Below are 23,276 nucleotides of genomic sequence, written 5' to 3' on the forward strand. Positions count from 1 at the left end.
TGCAGGGAAGGAATGGATAGAGATGCAAGAACAGGCCACTGAAAGGACAAAGCAATTGTTTGAAAAAGAGCAGTTGATGCGTCCTTATATTGTGATTCCCCTTCCCCTCTGTTCACCACTATTTAGGTCTCCCCATCTGTCCCCTGAGAGCCTCTCCCAGCCGCCTCCTCCCAGACCCAGGGACCCACTCCCCATCCGCCCCCATCATCCCTGCCTCATTCTCCTCCTCCCAGACCCAGGGACCCACTGCCCATCCGCCCCCCATCATCCCTGCCTCATTCTCCTCCTCCCAGACCCAGAGGCCCACTCCCCATTCGCCCCCTTTATCCCTGCCTCATCCTCCTCACCCCAGACCCAGGGACCCACTCCCCATCCACCCCCATCATCCCTGCCTCATTCTCCTCTCCCAGACCCAGAGGCCCACTCCCCATCCACCCCCTTTATCCCTACCTCATCCTCTTCCCAGACCCAGGGACCCACTCCCCATCCACCCCCATCTTCCCTACCTCATCCTCCTCCCCCAGCATCCAGCAGCCTACTCTCCATCTGTCCCCTTCATCCCTGTCTCATCCTCCTTGCCCAAAACCCAGGGACCCACTCCCCATCCGCCCCCTTCATCTCTGTCTCCTCCTCCTCCTCCTCCCAGACCCACTCCCCATCCACCCCCTTCATCCCTACCTCATCCTCCTCCCCTGGGATCCAGGGACCCACTCCCTATCCACCCCCTTCATTCCTGCCTCATCCTCCCCCAGACCCAGGTGTCCACTCCCCGTACGTCCCCTTCATCCCTGCCACCGCTGCCTCCTCCTCCCCCCAGACCCAGGCGTCCACTCCCCATATGTCCCATTCATACCTACCTCATTCCCATTCCCCATCCGGATCCAAGGGCCCACTCCTCATCTGCTCCCTTCATCCCTGCCTCCTCCTCCTCCCCCGGATCCAGGGACCCACTCCCCATCTGCTTCCTTCATCCCTGCCTCATCCTCATCCTTCCGGACCCAGGAACCCACTCCCCATATGCCCCATTCATCCCTACCTCAGCCTCCTGCCCCTGGACCCAGGGATCCACTCTCCATCTGCCCCATGAGCCTCCCCCATCCTTCTTATTTTCCACACCCCTGGGATTGGGAATCGTTCTCCTTCTACCACCCCCTTTAATGCTCCCCCAGCCTCCTCATCCTCCACCACTGTTCCCCTTGCACACCTCTTCCCATGACGCCTCAGCCTCCATCCCACAGGGCTGAGGACCCCCCCGCTCCCTTTCCTCTGAAGCCACTCAACTCAAATGGGACCCAGGCACCCTTTGCTCTGTACCTCGAGCCTACCAACCCACCCACCCACACTTGGCCCCAGCATCCCCTGCCCCTCAAGCCTGCCCCCCATTTCTAGGTGAGCTCACTGTTGCAGTGAGTCCAGGGTGGCTGCTGGGGCAGAGCCCATGAGGACTAGGTGCGGAGTGGGAAATACGGGCAGGTGCCAACACAGAGCTGGGTGGGTCACTGTCCTTGGGGCTGAAGTCCTGGAAGAGCCACCAGGAGCCCTCCAAGCCACAGCCATGGCCACAATCTGTCCCACGCTGGGGCAGGGAATAGCTGGGGAGAGTGGGGGAGTGCTTCCCTCACAGCCTGGGCAAGGGCTGGTTTGTGCTGCTAGGAGCCCCGCTTGTCCAGTGCCCCCTCTATTAGCTCCCCCACTGAGATGTACTAGCTGGAGGACACTCAGGTAAGAGCAGTGATCTGAAAACTGAAGGCACAAGGTGTGGCACCCTGACACGCTATGCTCCAACAAGTGGCACAGTACATTGAAATGATTCAGTGCCAACTGAGCATTTGAGCACCAGGCGGTGACCCCTGAGTACCCACAAAGCAACAGCAAGACAGAGTCAGGAGCACAGACAGCCAAGAGACTGAGGGCAAAGGCAAAACAGACAGGAAGGGATCTCTGCCTGGTGACGCTGGGCCTCTCAATACACCCTTCCAAGGACTAGCCAGTGGCCCATTACAGAGACCTAGGTTGGTTAGAGAGCTGAGATTCTGCCTCCCAAAAGGGATAGTCAGCTGCTGCCCAGAGGAGGAACAAAGGACAAGACACGGGAGCAGTTATGAGAACACCAGACTGAGCAGGCAGACGCTACCACAAAGGAGTCAAGGACCTGAGGCCAGTCCGCACCGGTGAGCAGGGTTCAATCATTAAATAGCCACAGAAAGCAACAGCGAAAGAGAGCAGCCCTGACTGCAGCAGGACATGGTCACAGGAGGAAGCGACACACTCAGGGTGGTGGGGGGGCGTTGAAGCTGAAGACAGCTGTAGAGCAGCAGCAGACAGCTGGCATACCTGGACAGATGGCACCAAGGTCAGCACCAGGACAACAAAGCATCTCAACCATCAGTTGCCTTGATGTAGGAGAATCAGAAGAAACAAGGTGTCAGAGCAGCACAGAGGATCCACAGGACGCTGCCCAGTAGAATGAAGTCAGCAACAGGGTGGAACCAAGTCCCCTAGCAACAGCAATGACACAAACAAGAAGGAAGAGGAGACTGGCATGGAAGGACTATGAGGCCCAGCAGACTCCCATGGGCTGGCACTAAAAGCCCTGTCCCTATAAGTGCAGGGCCAGCCTTAGGGAAAATGGCACCCTGGGTGAACCTGTATTTTGCTGCCCTTTCGTTGAGTTTGAGAATAGCAGTGTGGGGTTCAGGGTGCGAGGGACCAGCTCAAACGGAAAAAAAAATAAGGTGCCATTTTCCCTAAGGCTGGCCCCGCTCCCTCCCATGCCCCATGTGCTCTAGGGAGAACTCGGCTGTCCCTTTATCCTCCCCTGAGCAGACTGCGTGCCCAGTGGCACCTGCACAGCGAACGATCAGGGAGGCCCAGGTTCTGAGGCCAGCCCTTTCAATGTTTGTGAGGGCAGTGGGACAGGGTGGCTGCTGCCCAGAGTGGGGGAGCGGCCTGGTCACAGATGAGCATGGGACAGTGACCCAGCCCCACCAAATCTGCCTAGACCTCCTTTGTAAGCTGCAGAATCCGTCCGCCTTCCTTACATTGGCTTGGCCAGCCCTGTCCCCACACTCCCCTGCTGCCTGCATCTCCCCGCTAGGCTAGCAGCTCCGGGTAGCATCACTCCCCGGCTGGCCATGGGTTCCAGCCCAGGCCCACCAGCTTGCAGCAGTCGGACGACATCCCTCTGACCATGTCACCCACCCTGCTAGAGTGAGCTATGTACTAGTCCCCTCTGACCCCTGCAAGTCAGCAAACGCTGGCACAAAAAACATAACAAGAAGAATTTGTTAAAGGCAAAGCTGTAGCAACCTGCAGAGAACTTGGAGGGAAGAGTACAGGTTTCAGGAGCCACCAGGAAGTCAGTCAGTGTGCACATGGCTAGAATGATAGCTGCACTTGCAGCATTTCTGTCAACAGTTCTCTTAATAAAGAGTCAGCTTAGTTTTACAAGCCTGGAGTCCTCATGTTAACACCCAGAATGCAGGATATGCAAGTCTCCTCTCCACATATGAATTATTTGTAGGAGAAAGTGGGACCTTTGCATTGTAACTTCTGGATGCAGAGACCCCAGGCCAGATTCTGATTTCTGCTGCATTGGTGTCAATCTAGAGTACCTCTACCAAAGTCAAGGGAGGGGTACCCAGATCAGAATCTGGCCCCATTTGCAGAAAGGCAAGCATGCCATCAGAGCTCAGTAAATAAAGTCTGCCCAGCCTCTCTCAGTAAGGTCACTGACTCCACTATCTGCACCAAGCCTCAAGCAGATTGAATCTTGAATCATGTTGCAGGTAATTTTTAGGTTAAGTACTTCAACTGGTCTCAAGGCAGAGGGAGTTACAGTTCATGCACTTTCCAGATGATTGATTAATGCTGTGTCCTCCTTAGGCTCATGAAGAGTTGCTGGAATGCAAGATTCAAAGACAATGATCCATTTTCACCACCCTTTTGTATTTAAAGGGACACGGTCACACAAAGTTGTTGGGTAAAAAAAAAAAAAGTTTTTTAACCTAGCCCCCGCCCCCAAGTCTGTTTGTGAAAGTCTTTAACTATGTGTTTTCTAAACCAGTGGTTCAGTGCCTAACAATTTAAATCAAAGGGAGCAGGAGTGGTGGGGGGAGGTTGGGTTTCAGAAGCCCAGTACTCACCATTAACAACCCTGTAATAAGGAGTACAGCTCCTTAGGGTGGATATAGTGTAAATCTACCTCTTCCCATGCATCGAATGCCCCAACAACAACTATGTGGGTGAAACCAGACAGTCCTTACACTGAAATGAACTTACACATAAAGATGACAAAAGCAACCTACCACTCATAAGGGACACATTCACTCTACATCTGACCTTTCAGTCTCCATCCTCAAAAGAAGCCTGCATAACCCCTACGAAAGATGAGCCTGGGAACTTAACTCTGGATAACTTTGTTGGACACTAAAACTAAAGGACTTAAGAGACACTGGCTTTGTGGCTCATTACAACAATTTGGAACATGCTCTGCTGCCTATTAACCCTCCTCTGCCCTATGACTGCAGAGTTGTGAAGTGCCCACTTCATTGTAAGTGGTCTACTACAACATGCGTGAACCCCTTACGCTACCATCTGTCCCACCTTGTATTTAGCTGTGATACTCTGGTCACATTCTCCAGACCTGTGAAGCTTGAAGCTTATCCTTTCCATCAACAGAAGTTGATCCAATGAAAGATATTACTTCACCCACCTTCTCTCTCTCTCAGATCCTGGGACCAACACAGCTACAACAACACTGCAAACCAAATATCTTGTTTGGAGGCAGATACACACTGATATTTTCTTGCTACCATAAACTGGTGCATACATGAAAGCCAGCTTTGCCCAGCCACTTTCAGAGGTCCAAACAATGGAGAAAACAACACTTATGTAACCGAGCAGACTATACTTTCATGACGCCAAGGTTGTGTGCAACATAACCATTTTCGAATGACGACGACTCTGGAATTTAGAGATGGGTTCAGTTCCCTCAAAGGACCCTGTGGTTGTGCTAGGACAATTCTCTAAGTCTGCTGTGTAAGAAGGGAAGGACTTGAGCCTAGAGTTTTTCTTACTATTCACAGCAGCTGTCAATGGGCTGACATTAGAACAGCGCATAAGACCTCTGACATCCTTTGTGGAGAGTGAGTAAGGCACTTAGCCTTTCTTCTCCTCATTCAGTGCATGTAGTTTCTGTTTGCCTTACAGTCCCTTGCTCTCTGGCCCAATCTCTTTGTGACCTCTTAGTTTAAAAAAATCCAGTTTTTTGTAGTGTCTTGCAACAGCTATTGCTTATGATGCTTCTTGAGAACCAGCTGTTACTTCTCTAACTAGGTTCTTCTAGGACTCCCATCGTTGTAATGTCTGAGCTCCTGACACATGGATATTAGCAGTTTATGCACAGTTGAATTGTACATTGATTATTGTATGTAGATAGCGAGCCTAAACCTTGCATCCGAAGTTTGGGGATGTTTGGATCCAGACTCCAATCTGAGTTTGCAGCTTGGGCCCATCTCTAATTTTATCATTTCCGTAGAAATAAATTATGGACTTAATTGGAATTTCTGATCTGACAAATCTCCTCTTTCCTCCTACCCCTGTATAAATATCCCTCAGCACTTATTTCTCCCTTTACCCCTAGCTCATCAGATTTTCCCATACTGGGATTCGAATATTTTTATTGCAATTTTATCCCATCTGTCAGGGAAAGGCCCTCAAGGAAATAAAGCTATTCAGGGACTAGCACGTGCAAAGGACTCCACTTCCTTCTTTGCTCTCGGTGGTCCAGGGCTCCTGGAGTCCATGGTGGCTCTATAGCAACTCCGAGGGGAAATACACACATTTGCTCTTCAGCATTCAGAGGAAATGTAAGACCGCTATTAATTACCATGTAAATTACTGTGTGAAAAGCCCCACTCCCTTCACACAAGCAACACAGAAACTTGATGTGCATACCCTATACGTTGGCTTGGCAGAATTCATTTTATATAATTTTGACAGATAATATTAATTCTTATTTTTAAGCTTTGTTTAGATTCAGATCGATTTAAATTGTCACAGTTGTGTGGCATTAAGGGCTTGAAGGATTGTCTAACCCTCTAATTTTTATCAATTTAAATTTTCACCGTGTCAGGTAATTATGGGGCGATGGGGGGCCCTGACAGTAGACAATGAAATTCAAAAAGTTACAGCTTTATAAACTATTAACACAAATTATCAACATCACACGTCAAAATATACAAAATAAATTCCTTAAATCAGCAAATAGTACCTGTTTTTATCCTTCATTCACTAGTTCATTTGTAAGAAGCCAAATTCAAAAGTCTAAATTACTGGATTTTGACTCAAGTTCTCAAGCAGAATTTTTTGTACTTTGTCTATCTGTATATTTTGATTATCATTGATGGAAAGATTTTTTTTTTTTAGAAGGCTTGTGTGTGTGTGCAGTGAAATCAACACTTACTGATAAAAATCAAATCCTTCCAAATCTAACTATACATTCCATGTCTGCCCCATGCTTTGAGATGGATGCTGCTCTAAGCAGGAAAAGCATATGTGCATCTAATAATAGTTTGCTCATCTACTGTGATGTTCTTCCATGGACCTCAGGGACTTTAACAAACAGCAGCTGAGCTTCTGATTTTTTGTACCAGGGGTTTTCCTTTTGTACATATTGAATAAAGCCTTGTTGAATCGCATTGCATCAAATCGAAGTCCCTTGATTCTACCCAGCATCAGACTCACTGGGAACACAAAATCCTAACACCCTCAAGGGTCACGGAGGGGAGGGAGCAGCAGGCATCACCCCTAGACCTAGTGGCAGTAATGTAGTCAGTGATGCCTGACTCCTCCATGGCACCATCTGGAGTCAAAGCTGCTAGTGACTCTTCCCAATGGAATAGAATAGCTACTTTTGGAACTCTTCTGAGAGGGATCCTGCGGACATGGCAGGAGCTAATTCTGTTTGGAAGAGCATTAGCTCTGGCTCAGAGCATGCCATAGAGTATGGCAGCTTCCCCCTCTCCTTCACCCCCCCGCCAGCAGATCCCATCCTGACCTATGGAGCCCCAGTCCTGCAGACTTGGGGTTGAAGGGCTTGTGTGCAGGGGCACAATGCTGCTCCCCTGTGTTCTGAGCCCCACAACTCAGTTCTGTGGGCACATCCCCTGGGCTTGAATTACTGAAAGGGGGAAGTGCTAATCATAGGACTTACTTGTCAGCATGTACATTTAGTTCTCAGCAAGCTGGGGCATCTACCCTCCATTAGCCTGCCATGGACTAACTGTCCATGTGGATCCTGCTGAGGTACATTAACAATTTGTTCATGTGCTTTGAGTTAGTCCTGTTTCAAAGAAGTTCACACCCCAGCTTGCTGAGAACTAATTGTTCATGTAGACAAATCCCACGTCCTCCTGCCACACACATTCAACAGAGAATTCAACTGGCTGGATGCGGTATGGATTGAGGGTGGAAAACATGTCTTCTATTAAAAATGATGTAGCTTTTAAAACACCTAATAGAGAACAGAAAAGAAAGGAATGCAATAGATTAATTCATGGTTTTAGAGCTTTTCCAGAAACCAGAAGAATACAGCAGGGTTGAGAAACATATTTTGAAAATATCATCCATTTATTTTGTTCAAAAGCCAGAGCAGCTCCATGTGGGAGCAAAAGTCTCTAGGTTCCAGAGGATTTTCATTTAAAGATGATGGGACACAGGGAAAAAAATAGGTTGGAGGTTAATTAAAGACCCCTTCATAATTAAATTCATTGAGAACCGTGTGATTTAGTGGATAGGGCACAGCATTGGACACCAGGGTGGTGGATTCTAGTCCCAGCTCTGTTACTGACTGATTGTGACACAACCTGGCAAGTCACTTTACCTCTGAGAGTCTGTTTCTTCTCTACCCTTTGTCGGCCTTGCTTATTTAGTCTGTAAGGTCTGTGGGACTAGTTCTCTGTGTCTGTACAGCACCTAACACAACCAGACCACTAATGCTACTAGAATACTAATAATTGCCTCTTTTAAACTACAATGGCACCAGCTCCTTCTGATGCTATTTTTGAATGAATGTATAACAATGTATGATGCAGATTGGTGACTAGATTGTCTGTTTAGGGAGCATACTCTATAACCGATTCTGCATTCTTTCCACAGGGAAAATTCTCAGTAATCTTTCATTTGAGAAAGGATAGGACCCTATATTTTACACAACACTGAAATAATAGCGCCAAACAAAGGAATTCTAACACCACACATGTTTCTTAATCTTTAATCTCAGCACACAACCATTGCTGAAATCTTACCGACAATCTAGCTAGTTCTGTCATTTTTCTTAATGAAAAATTAGTGAACATAAGGAATAACTTGTCAAACTATAGGGGATCATTTCATGCATGACATATTTTTGCAGACGTTGGAACAGCAAGAGAAGCCAAAACAAATAGCAAGAAGTATTTTCATTGCCTAAAGTTGAATATGATTAGGATAAACTGCAACCACATTTCTAAGAGAAATTTACATTCTGGCAATAATCAGGCAATTGCAGCTCCCAGATCAACCTCTCTTTTCCAAATGAAAATCAAATTCATTGTTATATTCTTCCCCTAAGTATAGTCTTTTGCATTAAGCTATTCCTCCCCCTCGTTTTTTTAAGAGCTGAGATGAAATGATCTCTTTGATGCAGTTAATAATTCTGGGTATCTCCCACTGCCCCAACTTTTATTGCTTCCCATTTACGATTTGTTTCCTTCTTAAATGACTTTTTCTTACTGAGTTGAGCCACATTATGGCTGAAATGGACCTGATAGTTATCCATGGAAACTGGTGGTACGAATGATCTGAAGTTGTTCAAAGTTAGTATATCAAGAAGTGTTCTTGCAAAGGATTTAATAAGATGGCTGTAGTGGGGCTATTTTTTTAAAAGTCTAGGGCTTCATTGATTTTTTAAAAATTAGCTTACCTTTTGTTGTATAACTGATCAGATCGATACTTTGTGCTTCTCTAGCACTTTCCATGAGAGGCTCTCAAAGCACTTTACAAACATTATTTATCCTCAGTGATGCAGGTGTTATTCACAGATGAGAAAGGGAGGCACAGCAGTTTAAGTGACTCACCCACGGGTGCCTAGGAAGTCTGTGGCAGAGCCTGGAACAGAACCCAGCTCTCCTGATTCCTAGTCAAGCACCTTGCCCATATGGCTTGACCAAAGTGCGCTCCCTGAAACGAGTTAAGTGACAGCACAGACCATTGATGTGGGATGCTGATTATTAATAGCAGGATGGACTCCTCCCTTGGATAAGATTCACTGCTTTTCCATGCAATCTGCAAGGTTTGTGTTTTGCTCTGGAGTGACTGATGAGCAGACCAGAGCCTTATTTGAGCTCTATGCTGATTTATAGAAAGAAAGATGCCACAGACACAGGATCAACGACTCACGTAATCAGAATACAGATGGCAAAATCCAAGCGAGGGAGTGTCCTTCCAAGCAAGCAGTTTGGTTCAGCCATGTTCCTGCAGTACGTGATTCGCAAAACAGGAGGAAATATGATGTGACCCCTTAAAGGCAATGGACCTTCAGCAAGCTAGAGCATGCAGCTAGGATTACTATCTGCATCATTACATTCATAAGATTTTTTTGATGGCAGTGCTCTGAAAAGCCCAGATGTGAACCATTTCCTCGCCTTTTAAAACTCAGGGTCATTAGTGCTATTTTAAAACATGTTACAACCTAACCGTATTGATTTTTCCATCCTATTACTCCCCTCCAGTGATTCTGAACCATAAACAAGAAAATTGTCATCAGAACTGTTTACATTCCCTGCCTGATAGAGATTATAGGGTCTCTTGTAATAGCATGGCTACATGCTCATGGATGGAGGGTGAGAAAGGTGTGTCAAACCTAATCACACAGGAGAGGTACTTCTCAAATTATATATTTTCCTATTTACACTTGAGATTCCGTGCGTTAACTTTCCCTTTTCTGTCTGGCTGGAATGGCTGAGTCATTAGAGAGAGGTCAGCCCATTCGTGCCGAATGGTCAGCATGCACATTCAAATTAACTGGGCCTGATTCTGATTTCACACCCATGTAAATCAGGAGTACATCCATTTCAGTCAATAGAGTTACACTGCTGTAAATCAGAGTCAGGCTCACGTTTTAGAATCTAAGCTAGAGGCAAAGAAATCTTTGATGATGTTATAAGCAGAAGTATTAGCCCATCTGTACGCAGCAGAATGGTGGAGGGTGCATGGGAATGGGTGGGCAGAGCTCCTTCGGTGGCTCCTTAGGTGAGGCAGCACTTCAAAGAATACAAGGATAAGGACTAAAATCCTGCAGTTTTTCCTCGGGCTAAGCAGCCCTTGACTGAAGAACTACTGCTGGGTTTGACCCAACTGCACTTTGCATTTCCATGGCACGCTGCCTTCCACCTGATAGTCTCAGAGTGCTTTGAAAACATTTCTAAGTTAACATTAATGGGTTTTAATGAACAGGGAAGGAATGGTACAGGACAAGGCAATGGCTACAAAGGAACCGGTGGTTTCCAATGACAGCTGAAAGAGAAGGCAAAGCAGACATCACATATCCAAGAGTGCTCAGAGCCAGTTCCTAGCAGCTGGTTAAGATAATGGTTCTGTCCCAGGTAAACCCTGAGAAGCCGTCTCTGAAAGGATCATACCACCACTAAAATCAGTGAAGGCTACCAGTTTGCAGCCTGATATCCCAACAGGCCAAATGCAAAGATGTGTCAGCTTGCAGGATTCCCATCTGCAAATTGGGCTTTGAAATGATCTTTGCTACCTGTTTGCAAAGGAGCAAGGTCCCTAATTTGGCATGGTAATCACTCACCATGACATCCTTGTCATACTCACAATACCATACTGGTTTAATTAAATGGAGCTGAATTTGTAATGTGCCTATGTCAGGCATAGATTGAATGGAGCACATCTCTGGTGTCACTATTGGAATATGAGTGTAAGCAGGGGCATTGCCGGGGCTCGACTCTCCCGGATGAGGAGGGGAGCCACACCGGCCTCGACCTATCGTCTGAGGGTCTAGGTCCTTGGAACTGTAGCCCACCCTCTGGGTGGCTCGGTCCCTGGGGAAAGAACCGGGTGGCGGCACAGTGAAAGAGGGCCCTGCCGTTGGTTCGGGCGGGGCACCAATACACAGTTATCTCAGCTCCTGCTCTCTTGGTTTAGGGACGGGCTGGCAAGGGTGCGGGTCGCTCGGGCCCTTTGGGACAGGACCGAGCAGTGGCACAGTCAAAGGGGGCCCAGCCCTAGGTTCGGGTGGGGCACCAATACACAGTTATCTCCGTTTAGCTGGCCTCTTCAGGCCGAGGGGGTGGGGGGACTCTGCCACCCGTGGATGGGTGGCAGGGGGAACGCAGGCCCACCCACTCCACTGCTTTCCAGCCCGGGGCCCTAGAAGCGGTGATCACCGCTGCAGGTGGTCAGTGGGGATCCTGACCGCAACACACTGCCATGGGTATCAGGAAATCTGCAGCCTGACTCGGGTCGGCTGCCCCCGGGCTACTTCCAATATCCCCCTCCGAGCCTACCTGGTTCATGGGACCCGCTTCGGGGACGTCCCACCATGGAGGCTCTTCACAGCCAGGGCTGGGCGGCAAGTCCGGCAGCTCCTTGGGGAAGTTCGGCCAGGCCTGTTCCGGGGTGTCCTCGGGGCCGCAGCAGGGGCGGGACGGTTCTGGCGGCTCCTCGTTTATAGCGAGCGCAGGGAGGCTCCGGCGGCTCCTCGTTTATAGCGAGCGCAGGGAAGCTCCGGCGGCTCCTCATTTATAGCGAGCGCAGGGAAGCTCCGGCGGCTCCTCGTTTATAGCGAGCGCAGGGAGGCTCCGGCGGCTCCTCGTTTATAGCGAGCGCAGGGAGGCTCCGGCGGCTCCTCGTTTATAGCGAGCGCAGGGAAGCTCCGGCGGCTCCTCGTTTATAGCGAGCGCAGGGAAGCTCCGGCGGCTCCTCGGTATAGCGAGCGCAGGGAGGCTCTGGCGGCTCCTCGTTTATAGCGAGCGCAGGGAGGCTCTGGCGGCTCCTCGTTTATAGCGAGCGCAGGGAGGCTCTGGCGGCTCCTCGTTTATAGCGAGCGCAGGGAGGCTCTGGCGGCTCCTCGTTTATAGCGAGCGCAGGGAGGCTCTGGCGGCTCCTCGTTTATAGCGAGCGCAGGGAAGCTCTGGCGGCTCCTCGTTGTAGCGAGCGCAGGGAGGCTCCGGTGGCTCCTCGTTTATAGCGAGCGCAGGGAAGCTCCGGCGGCTCCTCGTTTATAGCGAGCGCAGGGAAGCTCCGGCGGCTCCTCGTTTATAGCGAGCGCAGGGAAGCTCTGGCGGCTCCTCGTTGTAGCGAGCGCAGGGAGGCTCTGGCGGCTCCTCGTTTATAGCGAGCGCAGAGAAGCTCTGGCGGCTCCTCGTTTATAGCGAGCGCAGGGAAGCTCTGGCGGCTCCTCGTTGTAGCGAGCGCAGGGAAGCTCTGGCGGCTCCTCGTTGTAGCGAGCGCAGGGAAGCTCTGGCGGCTCCTTGTTGTAGCGAGCGCAGGGAAGCTCTGGCGGCTCCTCTGTATAGCGAGTGTCAGGAGGCCCCGGCCAGTCCGGAGACTGGCCTGCGGCCTCAGCAGCCTCCCAGTCAGGAGCTCCCGCTGACAGGTCTGCTCCTGCCAGTGGCTGGGCTCCAACTGAGGGCTGAGGGCCAGCTTTTATCCTTCCGGGTCGCCACTTGACCCTTTGAGGGGCGGGACTTCCACTTAGTGGCCCCACCCCTCTGGGTGAGTGATGGGGCTTGACCCTCCCGGATGAGGAGGGGAGCCACACCGCTTCGTTACAGACGGCCTGATACAGAGCATGCTGCTAAAGCAGGAACTCTGTAAAACGGATGTAGCTGTTGGGTAGTTTCAAATAGGGTTGGGGAAGTAGAGATAGGAAAACAAAAGAGCAGGGACACAGGTAACTGCCAGACTGGTTCTGCCCAGTGTTCCATCTAGTACAGTATCCTCTCTGGCATTAGCTACTTCGGAGAAAGGTGCAAGAGGACCTTTAGCAGATCCATCATGGAATAACTGCCCACAGGAGAAACTGCCACAGGAGAAACTGCCATTTTTTAGTGTCAAGTATCAGAGGGGTAGCCGTGTTAGTCTGGATCTGTGAAAAGCAACCAAGAGTCCTGTGGCACCTTATAGACTAACAGACGTTTTGGAGCAGGAGCTTTCGTGGGTGAATACCCACTTTGTCAGACGTGGTTGATTTATGTCCTGAAGCAAGGCAAAAAATGGCATAGGGAGGAGAAATAAACATACATGAAAGATCACCGAGGAAAGAAAGACAAAGAGATCAAGAAACCGGAAAAGAATGCCTGAAAGGAGAGGGGAGGGGCCAAACTCTCATTTCAGTTCCATCTTGGAAACTCTAGGGGAGTGACCCCAAATTTCCACTGGTGTAACTGAGATCAGAAATTGTTCTTATGAGTCTGGGGAGCTAGAGATTGTGGGTAGGTTTTGAGCTCAGCTCCCTTGCAGTATAATAAAGCACACTAGGCCACTAAGATGGTTCCACTGTATATAATTGGTTACACATCCAAATTTGCTACAGATAATTAGAGGGCAGGACTGAGCTTCATTACTGAGTCTGACAAACTTCCCATGCTTATCACAACCTTGGAAAACAGCACTAAGTCAGGTTACTGAGAGGAGTTAGATTTTTTTCCCGTAGGTCATGTCTACACTTACAAGCTTCGGGCAGCACAGCGGCACTGATACAGCTGTGCCACTGTGAGAGCGCTCGTGTAGCCACGTTATGCCAACAGGAGAGCGCTCTCCCGTTGACATAATAAAACCAGCTCACCGGTTGGTGGGAGAGTATCTCCTGCTGACATAGTGCTGTGCACAGGAATTCGTACGCTGGCAAAATGTGTCGCTCAGGAATGTGTTTTTTTCACACCCCTGAATGACAAAAAAGTTTTGCCAACGTAAGTGCTAGTTTAGACATGGACTTAGTGTCCTTAGTTTAGAAACAACTGAGCAATCTCGGTTTTAGACTAGGAACTCTAGATCCAGATACTTGGTATCATATCAGTATCTCTTCACCTCATCTATTTTGGACCTGAGCCAAATTCCAACAGTGGATCCCAACTGAGATCTATAGGCGTTACATCAGGCGCTTAGTTTACAGGTTTATCTTTTTCCAAACACTCTTCTGGACAGTGCTGGGGAAGCAGCTGGTTTTCACTCTTGAGGCAAACACTTTTTTTTTTTTAAGTATCTTTTTCCTGTAAACATTATTTCTTATTTCTCTGAAGCATAAGCACATCATGTGAATGATAATGATGCAGTTCCACTGATTGAGCAAGATGTTCCATACCATTCTTTTTTAAGTGGCTTCTGCATGTACAGTCCTGTTAGTTTAGTAAATAAGAATCCACCATGCTCATAAAATTTCAACACAGCCAAGCATGATGGTGCCATCTGCTACTTGTTCAGCGAGACATCACTTCATAGCAATCAACTGCAGTAAGGTACAATTCTCGGTGATTAACTCCAGTGGCAGTTGTTAAAAGGTTTGTTGCGGCTGCAGAAGGCAGAGATATAGCCGAGTTCTTTTTCAGTGTTATGAGGATATTTGTTCACTTTCAATAGCTGCAACATTCTTTCAGTCATTTTCTAGATGGCATATTTCTGCAGCGGAGATGCAGGTCTGAAGTCAGAATATGGACACAGACAGAAAGATTGATTGTAATTGACTAAGCTAGCCCTTAGCTCACCCATGATTGTAATTATGCTAAATTACTATTTAATGGTTTTCACATCATCTCTGACAGTAGGTTATTTTTGTAATCTTTATTTAAAATAAACTCTTTTACGTCTCACCACTGAAGCCCTTCTCTGTTTCCCTGCGTGCTTTGTGTATTTGGAAATCAGTTTGTCTTAATTATCTCGAGGCTGCTGTATCACTTGCATTATTACCATAAGATTAGAAAATAAGTAGCTCCCCCCAAAGGGCTTCTAAGTGAACAAACTTCCTGCTTAGAAATAAAATGAAGTCTAACCCTTTTTTAATGCTAACCACATGCTGTAGCTTGCCTCTTGTAATCCTGATGCAATGGCAGAAGAATTTGTAGTTGCACGTTAAATGTAAACTTTGGTTGCTTTTCTTCAGTTTCCCAGAAGATCTTTTCTAAGATCTGTTACTAATGAAAGAATAGAATATATAGGAAACTACGTCTCATTTTGTTAGGGGCAGAAATAAACAACATGTATACAAGTAAAAGGGACTGTTTCATGTCAGATTATGTTAATAGCCATTTACTGTAATTCATTATTGCTCATATACGGTCAATAGAATTTGAGACTGGCTCCCCGGCCTGCATCCTGGGACTGTGGGACTGCTGTGCCCAGTGAACTCTCTCCAGCCTGGGCTGCCTCTTGTAATGCCTTGCTAGAGACCAGCAGCAAACCCCTCCAGGCACTGCTATAACTCAGCACAACAGCAAGTGGAGCCCCACATCCAGCTAGATTGCACGAACGCTCTCAGAGCCATTCATGAATCACACAGAGAAAGGCACCAGAGCCAAATCCCCCCAGCTCCCAGCACCGTACCTCAGGAATATACCATCTTGCACTGCTCAAGACAAGCAGTGCAAATTTATTAATTGGTTCACCACTTCATCAATGGAAAGTGGACATACACCAGCCTTCGCAAAACCTGAGCAAATTTGCCACATACTTCATGCAAACTCACTGGTAAAGATAAACAGCACAACAAAACTTATTGACTATAAAAGATAGTTTTTAACTGAGAGGGAAAAAGTCAGTTACCAACAGAAATAAAATATAAGCACACAGTCTAAACTCTCAACCCTATTAGACTGGGCAACAAGTAGACTAAGCAGTTTTTCTCACCCCGCTGGATATTGCAGTTCATAGCACACAGAAATCTGAGCCAGTCCCCTCAGTTGGAGTCTTCAGCGTGACCTTGTTGCTTGCAGCGTAGGTGAGTGAAGGAGAAAGGCCAAGCATGCGGCCACTCTGTCTGTTTTATACCCTTAGTCCATGTGCTTGGAAAACACAAGTCCAGGCATGTCTCGGGGCATTGCTGAGTCTCCAGGCAAGGTTGAGCAATTCCCCCGGTGTGGCCTCATGCAGGTGATTCATTGAATTGTAGCTCCCTTGCTGGACAATGGTTGTTGATGGTTGTTTGACACCTCACCCGGGCATTCGTTACTTTCCTTGTTGTTGCTTCTGGGGAGCTAATATCTGGCTGATTCCCCAACTTTCAGAATGTTTTAGTGACAACCACACAACACAATTCTCATAACTCCATATGCATTAATGATACACATATGGACAGAGAAATGACTTTCAGCAGATTATAACCTCTCTCGATACCTTACATTAACCATGCTTAATACGTAAGATCACGATTGTATAAAAATAAGGAATATGGGGTTTATGGTATGCTCCCCCAAGGTATAGAATGTCACAGAATCCATATACATAGGGATAGTTGAGTTCCAGATATGCCCCCAACGTTGGGGTTTTGGTTGAGGCTTATTTCTAAATCCTTCATTAGTCATGAAGATGAGTATGTTCACAGTATCCTAGCCATACAGCCTTAGCTTATTGTACCAACCTTCCCAGGGTTATAATAGATTCCTAGAAGCTTTTTTTCTTTTCTTTTTAATACAATGAGATGTCAGGAATCCATAACCCCACACACTTCTCATGGGAGTTATGGAACAATTAAACCTGATGCCTCAATATGTAGGGAATTCTACACTTGAAGAGAGGCAGTGGTATCCCTCTAGCAACCTATATAGGCCATCTAAAGAAGTGTATCACTGCACAGAAAGAAATTGTGGTACTTGTTTTCTGAATGCCAATTTATTTACGTGCATTGATCAAATCTTCTGTATGGGAAAGGAATTTTCCATTTCAGAGACTTAATTGTTATTTCTTGGTTTTCTGTCCATTTTGGGGAGTTTCACTCTAGGGAACAAATGATGGATTCATTTGTTGTTCTCACTTAAAAAAAATCTCCCTGGTTTTGTAAGTAATTTACTTCTGATTACATAATTACTTTATTATGCAGCATTAGTAAAAAAAAAAAAAAAAAAGAAGAAGGAAAATAAAATACTTGACGCCTAAGAGGGTTTAGCCCCTAATGACTTGTTTTAATAAAAAAGGTTGGATTCATGTAATTGTCTTAAAACTAGAATTTTCAAAAAGTAATGTAAGACTTTTATTGCCACAGCTGCAAAGTAAAGTATTTTTTCAGTTAGTACTAAACTATTTACAGGGCTGACTCTTTGACTCATTTTTTAGAACAAGTAAAACCCATTAGGCCAGATCCTGCCCTCCCACTAGAGCGGCTCCAGTGACACCAACATGGATGTGAAGCAGGGCAGAATTTAGGCCACTGTATATTACCACAAGTCAGACCAAAGGCATAACTGCTAAGGGGACAAAATACAAATCATGGTACCAATATCTGCTTTTGACTTGCATCCCACGCAACTCACTGAGTTCATTCTGACTTCAGCAGGAGTTGCTGCGTTGTAACTCATTGCTGAATTAAATTCATGGAATTGCTGAGGTGTCAGGTGTGTGTGGAGTAGGTTGTCTCCCCAGAGACTGACCAGATGTCCTGGGATCTGTGAGGAAATGCCATCATTTTCTGTACATCTGCTCAGGGGATGTTTTCCACCCAGGCAGTGAGGCTGCCCTCTGTGCTGCTTTTCTTCCTGGCAGCATGGCTCCATTAAGAGCTCCTGTTCTCGACTCCTCTGCCTGTATCATATGTGCTCTCAGAAGGGGCAAATGAGGTCTGGATCAGGCTTTTGAGGAAGTTACAGCTGATATTAGTAACTTCAATAGCAAACCTTAAATATGTCTCTGAGTTAAGCAGGAGCAATGCTGAGACCCCAAACCCTCCAAACATGTGCTGTTTACACAGAGAGGAGTGTGTATATTCAGAGGAGGAACAGGTAGAGAGTTGATGATCTTAGGTGCTTTACCAGCCAGTTTTGAACAATATCTGTGTGAGATTCATCCCCCCCATGTCTGACTTGGGCCTTTCTTTTTAAACACAGGTATTTGCAAAGGAGGAGTCTCATGCTGCCCTCTGTTGTGAAACTGTTGTGTCTGTCTAGATTTGTTCCGCTGAGTCATTAAAGAGCACCCAAATGTATTTGGAAAATTGAGTCAGTGATGTTGGGTTATGACGTGATGACGTCACAATCATTAACACACCCGAGTAATGGTGTGAAAATACAAAGGTCATGATGCTGTGTCTTGGCATGGCAATTACAGTCCTGTGAAGCTCATGTTGTTTGATTTCATACAAAACTGGGGGGGTGGAGGGCAGATAGAGGGGAGGAGGTTAGTTTGTTGGTCTGTTTTTGGAGACAGTTGGGCTTGCATCTCCTAAACTTTAAGTGGGGGATTCAGATAAACCTCTGTATCTCAAAAGTAACTTCAAACAAGTGAATTTTACCTGGTATTGCATCGAAACCATGCATCCTGCTACAGCATCCAAAGTTCAGACCTGATTCACTAGCAGGATCAACAGCCATAGTCAATCTTTTGATAAACTTGGCCTAAATTTCATGCCTCAAACCCAAACCTGAGTGACAGGCAAGTGGTGCCTGCTTTCAGGTTCTCTTATGAAAGTATTGCTCAGTCTTAATTTGAGGTACAATATGTTTGTCAAACAGAATAAATACTAGCACAAGGAAGCCCTTTGCTGGAATTCCTCCAGTGCACAGTGTATCCTAAAGCATTTTGTAAGTTTCTAGTCTTGGGTTGAGAATACCCTCTGAAAGCTTTGCAAAGGCTACCACATCTCTATGTGACCTTCTTACATTAACCCACCAGCCCTTTATTATTCTTCATAGACAGGGATGAGCATAAAGCTGTAGGTATCTCTTCTCAAAAGGTGAAAAAAGAGAGAGAAAGTGTCATTTTAATTTTGCAACATGTGAAAAAATTTTCATATATAAGTTCCAGTTTACTAAAAAATGAGACAAACATTAAAATTTTCAAGAAAGCTGTTCCATTTTTAAAAGTTTAAGTGTGTTGAAAGAAAATAAGACTTCAGCTCTTAGATCACTTTTGAAAACAGGACTTAAGTTCCTGGTCACTTAAGTGCTTTTGAAAATTGTATCCAAAAATCTCAAAAGCAATTTCAGATGTCTCCCAAGATTAATTTCCTGACAAATTCAGTCTTTTTCTTCCTAAATTGTGACCCAAAATACATGAATCAATACTGACAGGGAATGCTAAATGGAAAACAGATTTTAGCGTTTAAAGCGTTCTTTTAAAGAAAAAAATCTTCCTTGCTGGTGAGAGAAGGAGGGACAAAAGATTTTTCTAACTGCCATTTATTTATTTATTTTTTAAAAGGAAGTCTTGTGATCAGGTTTTCATGGGACTGTTTTGTTACATCACAAGAAAAGACAGCATAATAAAGCTCTTCTCATCTTGAATTCCCTTGTTCTGAAGCCCCCCCGGTGAAATATAGATCATGAGTGCTCCCTTTAGAAAGGAGATGACATGAACGATTTCAGAGGTAGGCTTTGATTGTTGATTTGGAAGAGAGCCAAATCCACCCAATCTAAAGCAAAGGAAGTTACCTAATGAAGTCTTATGACCTGAACCTATCCCTTATTGTTCAAAATAAACTGCTCTTGTGTTGTTTAAACATTCTGCTGTCAAAATCTGATGATTCTGAAACAGAAATGACCTCGGAGAGACACGCGGCTGGAAAATTTGGCTCAAGCAGTTCGTGTAATTAATGGTCCTGCTCCCAGAGAAAGACAATGATGAATCTCTGTGCCAGGCTCGGTGGGCAGGCCTAATTCAACAACCCAGTCACACTTGTCACCCTCACTTCGAGCTGTATCAACAAGCCTGCTGGACTAATGAGCCAAACTTAAACAGAAAATGACCTCATATGGGATGGGACTCCAGTCATGAATTTGCTCTTTGTTTTTTCAGCAGCATCTCATTGATAAGTAGCACCAATACTAGGATTCAGCAATTTCTAGAGTTCTTCAGAACCTTGTAGCACTCCCTTGCCTAAATTTTTTTATATATATTATATATATATATAAATAAATAACATGAATACCAATTTATTTATGTGCATTGATCAAATCTTCTGTATGGGAAAGGAACTTTCAGTTTCAGAGACTTAATTGTTATTTCTTGGTTTTCTGTCCATTTTGGGGAGTTTCACTCTAAGGAACAAATGATGGATTTTGTTTTGTTTCGGTGCATGGCTGGCACGCTAAGGAGACCAGCTTGATGACTTAAGCAAAATGCCCTATAATAGAAGGCAGGGGTTGGGGGGAAATTAAATCTGTCTGGAAATGTGTGGATAATATTCACATACATCTTTTAAAATTAATGATAAAATTATCCAATCTCTATTTTTTTCTGGGTCTGGCTAGCTCAGGGGTCAGCAGCCTTTCAGGAGTGCTTTGCCGAATCTTCATTTATTCACTCTAATTTAAGGTTTCGCATGCCAGTAATACATTAACATTTTTAGAAGGTCTCTTTCTATAAGTCTATAATATATAACTAAACTATTGTAGTATATAAAATAAATAAGGTTTTTAAAATGTTTAAGAAGTTTCACTTAAAGCTAAATTAAAATGCAGAGCCCCTCAGACTGGTGGCCAGGACCCGGGCAGTGTGAGTGCCACTGAAAATCAGCTCGCGTGCCGCCTTTGGCACATATGCCATAGGTTGCCTATCCCTGGGCTAGCTCTTCAATGTGATAGGGGATATTAGTTTTTTTTCTGGCTATGGCCATATAAAACCAAGGGACACTTCTCCAGGCATGTTTATAAGAGCAGCTGACATAAAGAAGAAAATCTACAAGATACTGCTGGTGTTTATTGAAAAGCATTGTAAACAAACAGGAGTGACACCTGACTCATTCAAATCACTCCTAAGAATCCAGTTCTTGCCCATAATAATAGGAGTGTTTACACTAAATAAATGTATGTTTATTAAAAATAATTAAAAATCTATATCTGAACCCTCAAGCTGTAGGTTTACCAAAGTGAATAAATAGTCATTGCCTCTCTGTGAGGTCACTCATTTAGGTCCTAATTCCACAACCATTTACTCATATGTTTAATTTTACATGCATAAGTGATTGGAGCATTAGGGACGGAGACTGTAAGCTCTTCGGAAGAGGGATCTGGTTTTAAATGGTTTCTCTGAAGCACCTAATACACTTGTGGGCACTCCAAAATAATGCATATTGTTTATTAACTCAGATTGAAGTCTACCTCTCTTGATTTCTCCCCTGGCTTCCCATGGGTCTTCCATCTCATTCCTTCCACTGACCATGACATCACAGTTAAACTTTTTGTCTTCTGAAACTTCTCTGACCTCCTTTCTTATCGTGCATGCACACACCTGTGTACTCCAAGTTCTTCCCCTTCTGCCACCTCCCTGGGTTCACTCAATCATTCCCCTTCCTCATTCGTACCCTACAATCTCATGTATTCTGTAATGATCTCAAGAATTGAGATAACAAAAATGCATTAAAAAAACTCCTCCAAGTGATTTGCTTCACTGGACTTCCCAATGCATCCTGTCTTCTCTAGGTCTGCTTGAGTTAGGTTATAAGATCTTTGTGATAGGGACTGGGGATCATTGCAGGTCTTTATAAATTATTACATAGTAAACAAATACTAGCACGAGTTACACCTCTGGGCGTACATCTCCTAGCAGAGATCCATAAATGGTGCACAGGTCTATTGCAAACAGCTCCATAGTCTGGGTAGTAGGATTCCTCCCACCAGCCCTTTTCACATCTTTCCAGTGTCCCAGCCAGGTATGCAATCAATGCACTGATATGAGGATTTATCCCTAAATTTCTATTTCAAATTATAACCCAATAAAGCATACACCTGTTTTGGCCCTATTGTTCTGCAGGCTGAAGATACTGTGTGATTATATCAAGTTTTGAAGACAGGTGGGCCACATCTGTGCAGAAGCCAGAAGTGAAAGCAAGTGTCACCAGCCGGTCCCTTTTGTGGTTGAAGATGTGCATTAACTCCTTGGTCCATGACAAGTGAACCAAATGCAATACAATGGCAATGGACACCAGGTTTCAACCCCCCCTCACTGTTGCTACCATGGTGAATTAACTAAACAAACAGTGTGCCAGTATTTAACAAGACTATTCTCAGTCACTACATCTTTTAAGACACTCTATGTGAGAGCCACACTAAGGCCTTGGCTACACTGGAGAGTTGCAGCGCTGGTGGTGGATTTACAGCGCTGCAACTTACTCACCGTCCACACTTGCAAGGCACATACAGAGCTGTATCTCCCTGGCTGCAGCGCTGGCTGTACTCCTGCTCTGCCTGGGGTATAAGGATTGCAGCGCTGGTGATGCAGTGCTGCTTCGCAAGTACGGCCACCAAAAGTGCTGTAATTGGCCTCCGAGATATTCGGAGGTATCCCAGAATGCCTGTTCAGCCACTCTGCTGTTTTGTTGTGAACTCCGGAGCCCTGCTTATCTAAAAAACAAACACAGCTGGTTTGCTCGAGCAGAGGCAGGCAGGGGAATTCCTTTGGAATGTTCATAGCTTGATAGTGTTTGCTTGAGGAGAGAAGCAACACGGTGGGGGGGGGAGTCCGTTTTGGAGCAGCTGCTTATTTAGTCTGAAAGCTATTTGCATTTAGTGAATAAGAGAGGGGTGGGGGAAGGGGTCGAAACTTTTTAAATGATTGAAGGTTGGTGCTGTGTATCTTCCAGTGCTTAGAACTTGCAAGGCAGGGAGCTGACACAGTGTCACCTCCAAAAATCCACTCTCTCTGTCTCCCCCACGCTCCCTATCACCCCACCGCCCTCTTTTGAAAAGCATGTTGCAGCCACTTGAACTCTGATATAGCTGCCCATAATGCACCACTCCCAACAGCGCTGTAAATGCTGCAAATGTGCCCACACTGCAGCGCTGGTAGCTGTCAGTGTGGCCACACTGCCGCGCTTTCCCTAAACAGCTGTACGAAGACAGTTGTAACTACCAGCACTGTACAGCTGTAAATGTAGCCATGGCCTAAGTGTTCCCCTAACTGCACCAAGTAACCCTCTTCCGTGTGGTAGGTGAGAAAACATGAGAATTTGAAGGAATTAGGGGAACAGATGCTTATAGCAAAGTCCTAGGGTGAGTCCATGAGTGACAATGCAATTTAAATGCAAGACAATTTAAGGGTAAGCTCCAGTTCAAGATTACATGGCAATCACCAAT

At 45.9% G+C, this 23,276-nt stretch overlaps 1 protein-coding gene across 2 annotated transcripts in view; it reads right to left on the reverse strand.

The window, feature by feature from the left end:
- The window catches only part of SMAD3 (SMAD family member 3), a 237,156-nt gene extending 221,181 nt beyond the window's left edge, over positions 1 to 15,975 (reverse strand). Inside the window, exon 1 of one of the 2 annotated variants that reach the window (XM_030578213.1) lies at positions 15,904 to 15,975. The gene's annotated coding sequence lies outside the window, so the exon portion shown is untranslated. Of the gene's footprint in view, positions 1 to 2,334; positions 2,377 to 15,903 lie in introns of those variants that run through there. The other variant, XM_030578214.1, reaches the window with a different exon arrangement.
- Between the last annotated feature and the right edge of the window lie 7,301 nt (positions 15,976 to 23,276).

This window comes from Gopherus evgoodei, chromosome 10, assembly GCF_007399415.2.
Source record: "Gopherus evgoodei ecotype Sinaloan lineage chromosome 10, rGopEvg1_v1.p, whole genome shotgun sequence".
NCBI classification, from domain to species: Eukaryota; Metazoa; Chordata; order Testudines; family Testudinidae; genus Gopherus; species Gopherus evgoodei.